Source organism: Denticeps clupeoides, chromosome 14 (assembly GCF_900700375.1).
Source record: "Denticeps clupeoides chromosome 14, fDenClu1.1, whole genome shotgun sequence".
NCBI classification, from domain to species: domain Eukaryota; kingdom Metazoa; phylum Chordata; class Actinopteri; order Clupeiformes; family Denticipitidae; genus Denticeps; species Denticeps clupeoides.
This window is the reverse complement of record NC_041720.1, coordinates 13,622,805-13,636,669: the sequence shown is the minus strand read 5'-3', so window position 1 is coordinate 13,636,669 and position 13,865 is coordinate 13,622,805. Positions and strand designations below refer to the sequence as shown.

Below are 13,865 nucleotides of genomic sequence, written 5' to 3'. Positions count from 1 at the left end.
CATCAGAGGGACGTCCATGAGCAGGCTGACTTACAGACCTGTAGTCACACCAGCGAGGGTTTCTCGTTAGAACAGTTTTCACTTTACGGTCAATTTAAAGTGAAATGTTGATAACAGTTTTTAAAAAATGAACAAAGAGCGACACTGCGATGACGTTTAACATTTTTAGCTGATCTGGTGACACAGAGAAAGGCACCCCAGGACCTGCGAGCAGATTATTTATTACATATTGGTTATGAAAAGCTGGTTGGAAAGGCCTCCTGTGGAATTTTTAATTTCATATTACTGAAAATGATACGAAACCAATGACACTTATAACAGATTCGGCCCAAAAAAAAAAAAAAAAAAAAAAACTGTTGCAGGAAAAGTCTCACTATCTGGCAGGTGCGTCTAAAACGCGAGGTAAGGAGGTAATGTCGCCCAGCGAAGCCCCTTCAGCGGAGAGGAAGAGAGGAGGAGAGAGGAGAGGAGAGGAGAACCGGGTCGGGATGACTCACTCCATCTGACCCCCCACGCCGTCCTCGCCGTCCACGTCGGCTCCCTTTTATCGACCGCATCGGGCCGCTCTCCACTGGAGGGCGAGTGGTACAAGAGCGGCTGCAGAGGGAGGGATAAACAGAGAGAGGGAGAGAGAGAGCCGGCAGCTGGAAGCAGGAGGGGGGAAGATCCCGGCCCGGCCTGCGCGTAAGCATCTCTCTTCCTTCCTTCCTTCCTTCCCTCCTTCCCTCCTTTCTATTTCCCTTTTTTTTCCTCTCCATTCGTCGCCGCCAAACGTGGGATTTAAAATGGCCCGGTCCTCGGCGCGCGGCGCGGCGCTCCACTAGTTTAGCCGCCCGGTCTGCGGACAGCGGGGAGGGGGGCGGGGGTCTGCATGACAAGCACGCCGGGAAGAAGCTCAACTCATCCTCATCCTCCTGCTCCTCCACCTCGTCGTCGGCGGCGGCTGCGGCGGCCAGACCTCCGGACGGCGTGTGTCGCTCCCTCCGTCCTTCCCGGCGATAGCGCGCGACCGGCGGGACACTGAGGTAAAAAGGGGCAGCGGGCGGCAGGACAAAAAGTGTTTTTTTTTTGTTTTTTTTTTTTATCGCCACGGTCATCTTCGCGGTGTCTGCACAGTCCGTCTATCCCGGAGGAAGAGGAGGAGGAGGAGGGCGACAGCGTCCCTGTCATGGAGCCTCCAGACCGAGATTGCTGCTGGCTGGAGTGAACCGTTAGCTTCGGTGCTAACACCGATAACGCGGAGCCGTGCGACACGTTGTGCAAAAAAAAAACAAAACAACAACAACAAAAAGCCGAGACACATGTCACGCAACGCCATATTACAAATATTTTATTGTGTGTGTGTGTGTGTGTGTGTGTGTGAAAAGAAATGTCGACGTCGGGCTCCGGCAGATGTGGCTTTTTATGCAGATGCGCGGCGGCGGCGGCTGTTGTTTCTTTTTTTTTCCTTCTTTTTTATCCTGTAGCGATGTTTTTGTGGTACATTTTATTATACGAACGTTCCAGTGTTGTAACTTTTCCCTGCGCGCCGCGTTACAACGTAAAACTGTTGCGTCGCCGGCGGGTCCCGGGCGAAATATGGCAACGCGGCCACTTTTTGTACCAGGGCTCCGGGGTGACAGGGGGTGACGGGGACACGTGACCGGATGGCACCTGCTCGCCGAGTTCATTCACAAAAAAGCAAGAGCGACGGATTTGTAAAAATCTTCTATTTGTCGCGAGGCGACGTGTGGCACGTTTACCTTTGCAGCGCTTCAGATTTGTGAAAGCAATAATCAAAAATAACAATTATCGTTCGCAATACAGCGTTTGTTTGCACATTTAGAATGTTGCCGTGACGTCAGACGTCGATTCTAACGTAGACTAATGTAGGGTGTTCGTAATATTCCTTGATTTCTTTCCCCTCAGAAGTTAATTAGTCGTTATTTAAGTGTTATTTCCATTCCCCTTGACTAATTCATATAGGGGACTTAAAGCTTTAGGGAAAATGTCCCCATTGTGCCACCTGCCACATGCTTTGTCATTAGGTCCATAATTAGATTACTTTATGATGCTCACAGACTAAACAATTGATAGAATAAGTCCATGTGCTTTTGTTACATATATTATATGTTCATCACAAGCTTATAAAGCACTGTAATAAAACACTATCGCACTGATGGACTGGTTGCTAATGTCTGGATTAACACACACGCACACACCAGTTGCGTGACTTCTTCTGCTAACGTTGGCCTAAAATTGACAGAACTAAAAATGAAAAAAAAATTCCCAAATTTACTGAAACTATCTGATATCTGCCGTGACTACTAATATAGTGAAGAACTGGGTTTAAAAAATATTGATTCCAAATATGGCAAATATGACAAATATTCTCCCTTCTTTGTGCCTTGAAGTCATCAGGACCATGTTCACCACCAAACCAAATATGCAGATCAATTATTAGCTCTGTTATTTTCAAGAATCAGTGAGTTTTACATTCCCCATTCTCTGAAAACGTACCCCTTGGTGTTAATTGCAGTTTTGAAGGTGACTGTCCTCGCTGTGGCTCACACTGCCGTGGTTAAAAACCCGCGCTTCAGCTCATAAAATGTAGTATTTTCGGTGGACAAGAGGGCAAACTCATTTCCTCCGGGCGAAGCTTAATGTTTAATGGTAATTTCACTCACATTCATCAAAGAGATGGGATTTTGGATTACATGACGCCGCGCGGTGACCCTGTGTTGAGCAAGAACACCTTATAACAAGATAAAGCCGCCGTTATTAATAGTAACAAAATACATGGTCTGGGATCATTCCCCTCTAAAAGACTGAAAAACATCCGAATGGAATGTTGTACAGCAGTTGTGTGGCAGGTTGACCGCAAAGTTGCCATGAGACGTCGTGACAGTTACTCATCGTGGAGTCTTATGCTCTCCGATGGCCCTGCGGGCAAAAAGAAAAGTCCGTCCTGTGATTATTCATTCATTCCTTTTTTTTTTTACACCAAATAGTAACATGCGTAGATCTGTAAAAAAAAAAAAAAAGTTTATTCATCAGTGATGAAGCCTCGTGAATCATTGCGTCGGGAGCCGTTATTGTGCGACCGAGTCATGCTCGCTCCACCTTTCATAAGGCCGACAGGTGATACTGTAATTCCGCACGTTCCCGCCGTGGCAGCCGAGCAGCCAAACAAGTCGGCTGCTGATCAGCGGAAAAAAAACAAAAACTCAGGCGTTTTGCATGCAGATGATGTCGGCCCGAGCTTGAATGCACTAATGATGGATTGGGTTTCTTCCTCTCCACTTTGTTGCTTTCCTCTATGCAGGCTTAGAGATGCTGATTTCCCCCCAGAATTCCTCCCGCTGAACTGGTGAGTGGGTAAGTGTCTCTCATTCTCACTTTGGCTGCTAATGATGGCAACTTGGCTGAACCGGCCCTTGTCTGAGTAGCGGCCGAGGAGAGAGAAATAAGCCGCTTTCTTTCCTCGCTGGAAGGTCAGATCTGGCCTCACTGATGCAAATTTCCCACCCCTGTCTTCCTAGTACAGTTGGTGCTCACAGGTAAACTGTGGGGAAAACACACCAGCCCTTTTTTGCCCTCAAGGGGGGCGGTTTGAATAAACCTGTTTTGTAGTGTACACCCATCTATTGCCCAAGCATGCAATATCAGCAACTCAATGTCACATTCCTGGATACTGGTATAGATCAGAGTTTTTTGGGGGTAGTTTTTATAGACAGTTTTTTTAAGCATCCAAAAAAAGATTCATTTGGCTTAAGTGATGCGGTTTTGTTGAATTTGTGCCTTCACCGCAAATCTACATCCTATATCTGCGCCTTAGACAAATGTTTATGCGCTCGCAATATACTACAGCATGTAATACTATACGCAATTCTCCTGCAGACGTTGTTCGTAAACTTCATCATCAATTTGTTCTAATGCGCTTTATGAGGAACATTCAAAGTCCATTTTTATGAGTTACTGAATAATTTGTAGAATGATTTATTGAGAGTTTGGAAGAATCTGTGGCAACGGTTAGATGACGGACCAGGCCACTTCAGATCCATACGATGTTTGATGGTTGGTTGTTCCCATAGCAAAGAGGCCTGGGGCAGTTGCTGGTTCGAATCCTGATCCGCCAAGGTGCAACTGAGGTGCCATCAAGTAAAGCACTGTCCCCACACACTGCTCCCCGGGCGCCTGTCATGGCTGCCCGCTGCTCACTAAGGGTGATGGTTAAAAACAGAGGACACCATATGTGCACCATGTGCTGTGCTGCTGTGTATCACAATGACACAATGACAATCACTTCACTTTGTAGTCCAGATTTGAACCATAGTCACCTGTGGTAATACGGTTTGCCAGTTGGTGTTAGCTAAAATGCTGGGATTAGTACTTCTTGGAGGTACATTTTAAATGCTATAATCGTTTATTGTGATATTTGTTCCCTTTTGATACCATTTTGACAGGTTGGAACCCTTATTTTGATGTTATGCTAATGTAGCTATGACCTATATATTACTTATATTATTATTTCCGAGAAACACAACAACATTTAAAAACACGACATTTCCAAAAACATAACTACAATTAAAAACTTGACATTTCCAGAAAACACAACTACAATTAAAACATGACATTACCAAAAATTCCAAAACATTAAAAAACATGACATTTCCGAACACACATCAATTAAAACACAGCACTTCTTTCCACAAAACGGACTTTATATATATTAATTAACTGATTATCCCAGCTAGGAAAGTCAATGGAAAAATATGAAATGGAAACAGGAATAACTGAGTGACATAGGTAATGTCCTATCACAAACAATAAATGTGGTCCTGCACTTGTTGTGTTTTTTTGAAATGTTGTAGTTTTCTGTTTGTATTTTATTGTGTTTTTTTCTGAAATGTTGTTAGAGTTTTGACCTTCAGAGCCACCATTTATGACAGTCTGTTTAATGTAATACGTTGTTCCGTGGATCTTTTGGCCTCTGTATCATCAGACCAAAATACTTCCATTGTGGTCTGGAGAAATTTAATGTCTCTGCTTTATAATGCAAATTGTGCATTTTGCAAACAATTATGCAAAATGTTTTTTTTATGTTCAGTATATTATTACAACAGAAATGGTGATTGCAGTGTTCCAAGTCTTTAAACTAACACAACGTGGCATTTCGTTTAGTGCATTGCAACACTAATGATGGACTGCAGCAGCAGATTGATTGATTTGTCATTGGCCCAATCTGGTCATTTTGTTGGGTTTTTATTATCATTAGTTACACTGATCTAATACAACTGCAAACGTTTCAGATGATGTTTAAATCATTAGAAAATTTAACTTACTGAAACATTACAATGTGGCATTATGCATGTTGATCAGTTGATTATAGTGGTGATTATTTTAGAATAATCGATTAGTTGAAGTGATTTTAGGGTAATTTTGAATTTTTCCATGACAAAAACATGAAAAGGTTTTCCCAATATTGAACGAACAAACTTGGGTTAACAAACACAGCAGCATTTCACTGGAACTCCAGACTAACAGTTCCTCTCTTGTTAGGAAATCAACAGTTCTTTCAGTGAGGGGCAGGGCTTGGCTAAGTATATTGAAGGTGGACCCAGTTTGTTTTTCAGTGTGCTTTTGTTTCTATGTTGGACTCCATCTCTGCTGGTAAAGGTAGGATTCTGGCGTTTGTTTAAATGCAACTTGTTGAAATGCCGTGATTATCAAGGTTTGCTTGCTCTGTGTGCTCTGCAGTGCAATGATCTGCATAAATGATGACACTCAGCGTCGTATCCAACTACAGAGAAATCTTTTAAAATAAATTTGGTTGAGCTGTTTTTGTGACAGAGCGATGGTCGTTCTTCATGCTGTTATGATGAACTTGTCAATTCTCTGGTGATCAGCTCCATTCAGCTGTCATGCAATCATGTCAACCAGATTACAGGATCATTTGGTTGCATTTAGAAGATATCGCATCTTGTATGGCAGTCGGGATTTGCGGTGATGCCAACTGGTCATCAAACAAACGCGTTGTACGTGGCGCCAGGAGATACTATGCAGATTTAGGGAACCCTCTGGAAGGAATCGGTGTGGGTGATCTTACTATTTGCTATAAAGTTTGATGAATTTGATTTGGTGCTTTTTGCACAAGGCTGGTTTGTCAGCTGTGCTGGAAAACATCTCATTAGCCACTAGTTTGGGTTTCGCTGCTTTTAAGAACAGGCAGCAATTTGTGGAGATGCAAACAGGCTCAACCAGTTCTGGCTGAGAGGAGTTTTCACATGTATTTTGTGTTTTCACTTTTGGCAAATGGGTTTTGAGGGAGATTTTCATTTTTAAATATATTATTTCATAGAAAACTGACTTTCTCTCAACCTGAACTTTCAACCTTAAAACATTTTGCTGAATTCTTCTGTTTCCCACCCTTATGTAATCCTGGAGCTAGACAATATGTTTAACCAAATTAGCAATATGTATGACCTTTCATTGTTAATTTCTCCAATTTTACACTTACAGGCAACAGGCACTTTTTTTTAATGCAGGGCTGTGCACTAAGCACTGGTGGCAGTAGCCTAGTGGGTAACACACTCGCCTATGAACCAGAAGACCCAGGTTCAAACCCCACTTGCAACCATTGTTTCTTCAGTATCTCCATGTTCCACCTTGAGTCGAGAAGTCTGTCATTTGCATGCGCTTCTTCTCCTCTTAAGTCAGTTTCGGAGATTTGGTAAAAATTGTTTTGCTAAAATTGCTCTTTATACAATCCTGGTGCACCAGGATTGAGGCGAAGTTGTTCCAAATGAAAAAGACTTGGTTCCATTGTACAGTTGACAGCGGCATGGAGGAAAGGAAGTCCTTTTTCCTGGACTACCTGCACGTCTAAAAATACAGCAGAGCAGCGCAAACCGGGATCTATTATCTGCACTTTCTAATTCCATCTCCCCACTGGAAATGCGTCTTTTTGGTCACATTGTGATCAAGCCACAGTTGGGAGCGCTGCATGTGAACGCAATTTGCACTTCCAATTAAACTCTCGACCTTTGTTCCATAATACAGAGCGTGACTGCAGTTCACGTCTCCCGATTTCGGGCGCTATTTATACCCGTCCGCTGTTACGGAGTGAGGGTGTCAGTGCTGCCTGTCACCGCTGCAGCGCTCCGACACCGCCACCCGTGTTGACGAACGAGAACAAGCATCTTTGTCCGATCACAAGCCACGACCGCGCAGGTTATTGAAGCTTTCCTTGGAAGAAGCGAAAAAAAAGTACACACACGAGGAGGTCTGTCTCCAAAAAACACATGACTGCTTCCATGGATCAGATGACCAGACACATTAGGAGCTCGGCTGTTTTGTCCTCTTCGTCTCCTCTGTATGTTCAACATTGTCGTTGACGGTTCGAAGGCTGAGGGGGTTCTGTTTTTTCACAAAGAAACGCGAGGCGGGTTCTTCAGAAACAGGTTCCTCATGGATAATGTGGGTTGGGTTGTGCATTTCTCCGCATTTGTTCATTTTGCCGATGCTCTTTGTTTATCACCACTCAGTCGTTCCATGATGTGATTAGGAGAGGGACAAAAAAAATCAATACAGCAACATGCGTATTGTACATCCTTTGGTGTCACATTATTGATATGCTGGTGTGCAGTATCAGTGTATCAAAGTTCAAGTTGAAGGCTTAAACCTGTGCTGAAAAAAATACAAATCGGCATATTACTTTTTTTTTATTTTTATGGAGGACTGTCCCGCAGTTGACAGTACAACAGACAACATATCAACAATTTGTTTTGTCCATTAAAATCAACTTAAAAACAACAGTCATGTTGGTCATGTTGTAAATGATGGAAAATCTGCAGACAGATCTGCAGACAGGTACTTTATCAGCAACAAGTGGAATGCTGTGTTTGCTAATGCAAGTCTACATTTTTTATTTTTTAATTCTTTTTTGCAGTGTAGTAGTACTGAACATGAGAAAGAGTGCAGCTCATATACAGGCTTGATTTTTATTAATTAACAACATTAATCTTCCTATCCCGTCGGATTTTTGTCTTCGCTGTTACTAGAAGCGGAATTAGAAATCACTGTGAATTCACCCTGATATTTAGTGATTAAAAATATCAGCGACAGACATGACTGAGCTGCACAGAATCTTAACGTGGAGAAAATGAACTGCAGAGCAGTTACCTCATAATTTAGGAATTCCAACTACAGATTCCGCACAATGAAGTGGAGTAAGAAGTTTGACATTGAAATGTAGTAGAGTTCAAGTAAAAACTCTTCCCAAGTGTAAATACTTTAGTAAAGAACAGACGGACGAAACAACTACTGCAGTAGAGTAACGAATTACCTCGTTACCCCGGAAGTAAACAGGCGATTAGAGACCTTCAGATTGACACCACAGCCTACAGCAGGAATTCAGAGATCGAGAGCGCGGGGGACGCTGTTTACTTCACCGATCGGAGCGCCGGGGACCCAACAGCGACACCCACTCATCCGACAACATCGACCCGCGTGGTCCCAGTTCTAATGCGTATTTTTTTTCCTGCGTTTTGCACGAACGTTGCAGGTGTAACGCTGCGCGCGCTCAGGCCTCCGTGCCTCCGTGCCCCTAGAGCAATCAGGAATAGGTTTCTGTGAAGGTGGCTCTGGATGCTGAGCTCCCCGTCTGCTAATGGAATTTGGTAATTAGTCGGTGGGGGAGGTGGACGGCAGAGAGACCGGGCCGGATGTGGAATTAGCCGGAGAGGCGCAGAGCTCATTTGTGCCACTCGCTTGAGGGACGGCGTGACACGGGCCTCACAGGGGAGCCGTCACGGGCCCCAGCTCTCTACCTCAGTCTATTATCCTTCTTCCTCTCTCAACCAACCCCCCCCCTCCCTTTCCCATCATTGCTTATTCATATTTGCCCTGGGTGGATCCCGTCCGTGGTTTCTGTGTAAATACGTTCGTTTGTCCACTGTACAGTGATGCATTATGGGCCATAGGATTTGGCCCATTTGTCCTGGTTTATCTCTACTGATCCATACCGGTTAAGTCAGGTTTGTTGCATAAACTTAATGGTGAGATTCTCTGTTAAATTATGCAGTAACTTTTCATTGGTCTGCCACGATCATTAAAACCTGAAAAAGTAATTATGATTCAAAAGATTATGACTTACCATTATTTCGGCAGTAAGGAAGAGGACCTATATATTTTCATTGAAGCCTGGAACATAAGTCTTAGTGCATTTTACCTACACCCTTCATCATTTCTGGTTAAAACTACAAAACCCATTCAGTTGTGCTGTGGTGTAAATCGCCTATAATTTCCCATTCGTTTAAATTAAAGACGCTGAGCAGTCATTTTAAGGAAGCAGTGCAAAGGAAAGATGTCATTAAACTGGTTAGACACTGTACTGTCAACAAATGAAAAGAAATGACATGTTTGTTTGAAAAGATAAATGAATATTATTCTTACAGTTACCATTGACTGAAATAATTGCGACCTGCCTAGACCTAACATAACGTCTTGTTAAAAAGCAAATTAACATTTCATTAGAACATTATAAATGTTGGATCTGAAAGAACTGCTACAAGGGAGATGTCAATGTTTCTTTTGGCATGTTTTTGCTTATTAAGCCTTATTAAGCATGATTCTTATTGATTTGCTGCACAGAGTAAAAGTCACTTTTATGGCCACCTGGGTGTTCCCACATGTAGCATTCGATAGCAAGGTTTTGGGATAGCGGTGGTCTAGCGGTTAAGGAAGCAGCCCCATAATCAGAAGGTTGCCGGTTCGAATCCCGATCTGCCAAGGTGCCACTGAGGTGCCACTAAGGAAAGCACCGTCCCCACACACTGCTCCCCGGGGGCCTGTCATGGCTGCCCACTGCTCACCAAGGGTGATGGGTTAAATGCAGAGGACAAATTTCACGGTGTGCTGTGTGTGACAATCACTTCACTTTACTTTAAAAGGTTTTAAACATACAGGGCAGAGCGCACTTCAGTGGAATCAGACGATAATGTCCCTTCATAGTCCTTACTGAATTTCTGGGTTTACATTTTCAGGCAAAACAGTCAAAGCAACGTTTGTGAAACTCAGCGCTCACTTGGCACCGTCTTTACAAATGAATGAAACATGGCACCTTTATATAATACTGTGCAACACTTTTTTTGGTTGAATAAAAAGCTCCACTTAATAGGACATAGATCCTAGATTTGATGATGCATATATTTTTACCACATTTTTACCATGCATGTGATGGGTGGGGAAAAGACACTAATATGAATTTTGACATTTTCACTGACACAGTCAGAATAGATATACAGAACAAATACAGTTCTCTTTTTACTGCATGGATCGCTTACTAAGCTTTATAAACTTTCAATATCATGAATAATTGCTACCCATCTAACCATTTTTATTCAGCAGTGTCCTCTAAAGGTGGTTGAGCGACATATAAAATCGGTGGGGTAGCCACTAGTACCAATATGAAATAATTTTCTTTTTCTCTGCCTACTCTGCCAGAGATCATTAGTGAGGAAGACATTCGCTGTCCTAGAGCTTAGGGGCCTGGAGGGACCGCAAACCAAATATTTTGATATTTTGAAGAGAACGTTCTCCATTTTGTACATTTTTTTACAGTGAATCTCTGTAGTACCACTGTTAGGAGCAGCAGTTCCTGCTTTTGTTTTTTAAATCCTGTCAGATCCCCACAGCCTCTGTAGGCCGACCTGTCAATGTGCTGAACAGATTGAATTCCCTTCATGGCTTTGGGATTATCCATGGCCTCTTATCTCTGCTTCTAATCAAGAGAATATTTGTCGTAATACTTGTTACCTGACATAACAGTGTTTGTCTGTCTAAAAATAGCTCCTCCTCATCCCAGGGGTTCACCTGCCTCCATCCGGGTCTTGGGCTTTGTTCCTCTTTCTGGGTCGGCAGGAAATGTCTCAGTTTTCCCGGTGCTCCTTGCCACCGCTTCTCCTGATTCTACCGAAACGTTTGTGGGGTAATCTTCAGCGGAGTGATGGAGCGATGGACGTTCTTATTTTTGTTCAACCATATATGCCCACTTTATGGTAGAGACGGTCTCTAAATTGTCCTTACAAATCACCTTAAAGACGTACAATTCGATTGACACAACCAACTTTTTCAGTAGCTGAAATACCGCACTATTTTAGCAAACAGACGGAAAAGTAGGTCTATAGGTATCACATGCTATTTCTACACTGCCGACAACAAGCTTAACATGCTAGCGGAGATATCTTGTGTCACAACCATGTTGGCATGACGAGGCAGGTGAACGGAGACGATGAGAATAGGTAACGAAGAAGACGTAGAAGAAGGACGCAATCGCATGACATCACGAAACCGGGGTTTAATTTTTGAAGCACAGGACAGGGGAGACATCCGAGACGTTGGTGAACATGGAACATAACATCAAAGACCCGACGGCGAACAAAAATGAACAGGGCAGCTTTACACAATTGACACAGGTAAAAACGGATCCCGGACCGGAGTAACCCCTTTCGGACCGGATCATGACATCTTGTCTAGAACTTTGATTCCCGCTGTCATTCATAAGAATATCATCCTAGACCCAAACATGTAAGCTTCTTTGTCCACATTTAAAGATAAGTTTTTAGCTTAGTCTTTAACTATGTGGCATGCTAGCAGCCACCCTGTAAAGGTTAACAACAGCAATATGCAATATGTTTGGAGGGAGCATGGGCCAAAAAATTATTGCCGTTTAGGGGGCTTAAAATTGCTAGCTGCGCCACAGGAAACCAGTATCACTCAATTAGAGTTGGTGTTAAGTGGTATGTCCACTTGAGAGCTGTTCTGCCATTTCCTCTTTGTGATTTTCTTGAACCATTAGCAGTGGTATTACTCTGATTTGCACACATCTGCACGGTGTCTGAAAACTGATGAAACTGACATATAGGCCTTTAGGAAGAAATGGGCCTTTAGACATCCATCCAAAACCTCTAGTAGGTGTTGAGTTAATTTGAGTCGGTTGTTCCATCATAAGTTAATGCTGATAACTTTGTACAGATTTTTACCCCAGTTCAACCCTGAGAATAAATACTGCACTATAAATCTATTGATTTATTGCATCTATTTAGAAAATGTAGTAACTGAGGAGCTTTACTGCACACATGTTCCGAGTCCGTAGGTGATGAGGGTCTAACTGTAAACGCTATTTATCCTTCTTTAAGTCTTCTTGAGAACCTCCTGGTTCATTTGCTTGTACAACAGGTGTGTCTCGTACCGTCACGCTCCACAGCGACATTAGATGCTCTGCTCTTCTGAGCGCCATGTGGTGCTCACCATGACATTCTGATGAATTGTGGCATGGTGCCTTTTTCCCATCGTGCCCACTCTCCCAACATAAATAGGGGCCTACGTACTGATCCTTGCCTTTTATGGTGCAGACGACCGGGGCTCTGAGTGGGTAACACTCCACTTAGCGAAAGGCTTCAAATGTTGAATATGTCCAAAATAGCTGCTTTTCCATGGCTTCTGACGAGATCCAGTTGCTTTAAAACAAAGTCAAGTGTGGGCTTTTGAAGCTGAACATGCCATTGTTCAGATCCAGAAATTTAAGATGTAATTGTTGCTAGAAAGATATTTGTCATACTTAATGTTATCATATTTACCAGGGTAGAATGATGATCATCTATTTGTAAAGTTGGACAGTTTCCTTTTGGGAATAAATATGGACATTCATATCTTCACCTATTTAAACCTTGAAAAACTGTGTAGCGAAAACATTACATTCTGTTTACATTCTCCTTTCAGCAAAATGGATATCATGATAAATACAGTTACGAAAGAGAAAAGCTATAAATATCATATGTTCAGGCCACGTCAGGCTGACCTTGGGCTCAGACACTTTACTCATGATGTGGTCAAACCTGCGGTAATAATGTGACAGAATTCCATTAGCCTACTTGCCCGTGGAGTTTTGGATCTCCTTTAAACAGATTGTGTCAACCCTTCCCTCAAGAGCCTTCGTGCCTCTTGACTGTTGAATCTGTTATCTAAACTCCAAAATCCCTTAACAATTCTGTCCATTATCCATCTGTAAAATCCTTTCTTTCTGCCTCTTTTTTATTTCAGAGTTCTCTCATCCACTGCTGTCATCAACTGTACATTCGACTCACACCCCAGATCCCACTGTCTGTCAGGTAAGGCGACAATTCATTTTTACAGAATGTTCCTTGCAGGGCATTGCACAAATCTGTAGGAACATCCTAATTATTTAAATTTTATTATTTAAAAAAATGAGTTGCACAAATGGCCTCCATCAGCTTTAACCTCTCTGTTCATTTCATTGTGGAAATATGATATGCAAATGTAAATCGTATTCTCTTCTTTGAAGATGGGCTGAATTGGTGGTGCTTTAGCATTGGAGGGTCCTACCAGCTTCCGAATCTGTCCTGTGCCCTTGAAGATACATCACTGACCCTTTTGGGCTTATCCTCGTGAGAGGAACCCATATGCAATTTTTTAACCATACACTACACTCAGCTGTAATGTTTAACATGGTACACTCATCCTCTGCAGTCTGTCACGTATTTGCTGACACGGAATGAAGTGGTCATACCGAAGCTGATTACTGATTTTACTAATGCCGTTATTTTATTCACTTCTTTTTACATTAGTCTTGCACTTCCACAAAGATCATTTACTGGTCTCAAAAGGAACCGGAGATACATACAGACTGAGGTCAGATAACAGTATTAACAAACCTTTAACATTACTTCCGAAATTGGCCAACATTGTGGTAAATCCTTTTTAGGTTCTATTTTACGATTTCGAAGAACTAATTGAGCTGAAGGGAGACTGAAAGCAATCTGTGGTCTACCACATCCTGCAGATACGTTTCCATGGCCCAGTAA

The 13,865-nt window shown here is 42.7% G+C and overlaps 1 protein-coding gene across 2 annotated transcripts in view; it reads left to right on the top strand.

Annotated features, from left to right (window-relative positions):
* Window positions 1-475: 475 nt before the first annotated feature.
* Window positions 476-13,865, top strand: part of plcb4b (phospholipase C, beta 4b) — a 70,361-nt gene continuing 56,971 nt past the window's right edge. The window contains exons 1-3 of one of the 2 annotated variants that reach the window (XM_029002559.1): window positions 476-684; window positions 3,305-3,357; window positions 13,084-13,151. The gene's annotated coding sequence lies outside the window, so the exon portion shown is untranslated. Of the gene's footprint in view, window positions 685-721; window positions 1,026-3,304; window positions 3,358-13,083; window positions 13,152-13,865 lie in introns of those variants that run through there. The other variant, XM_029002560.1, reaches the window with a different exon arrangement.